Here is a 714-nt window from a genome sequence, read left to right on the forward strand (position 1 = left end):
ATATTTTTTTCCAATTGTTTTTTAGAGAGAGTGGAAGGGAGGGGGAGAGACAGAGAGAAACACCAGTGTGAAAGAGACACATTGATTAGTTGCCTCCCACCCGGACCAAGCACTTGCCATCAAAGAAAAAATTGATGAATGAAATTTGTGGGTGAAAAGGGGCCACGTGCTTACCTGACTAGCTCAGGGAAGGCCTGTGTCACAGCTTTGCAAACTCCGAGACCTGAAGTAACTACAAAGAATGGTCTGAAATTAAAAAAATTAAACTTTAAAAAGCAGTTATGGTGGGTAGTTATGTCCTAGGCTGGTATCTTCACTGACAAAGTCAACCTTTACCTTAACTGAGCCTGTGTCTTTTTGCATCTATAACAACATACCCTTGAAATGTCTGGGTAACTTGTAACTTCCCTTTTTCTGGAGCCCTTGGGGCACAACCTAATGTGCCATGCGCCAGTACAGATACCACAAATCCCTTCATTATTATGTTAATGTTCCTGCACTCACCTACGTATGTGTCTGTCATTTTACTTTTTATCCAATCCAACTCACAAAAATTCTTTACAGGTGTCAATGGTATTTTACGTTAACACAGGACATCTTAGAATTTTCTCCTTGTCACTGTATTCATTCTGAATTTCTTATCTAGACCTGTAGTAATTCCGGTATAGAGCCTATGCATCTTTCCAAAAAGGGTAGCTGTGAAAGAGAACGAAA

The sequence above is a fragment of the Myotis davidii genome, unplaced genomic scaffold, assembly GCF_000327345.1.
Source record: "Myotis davidii unplaced genomic scaffold, ASM32734v1 scaffold370, whole genome shotgun sequence".
NCBI classification, from domain to species: Eukaryota; Metazoa; Chordata; class Mammalia; order Chiroptera; family Vespertilionidae; genus Myotis; species Myotis davidii.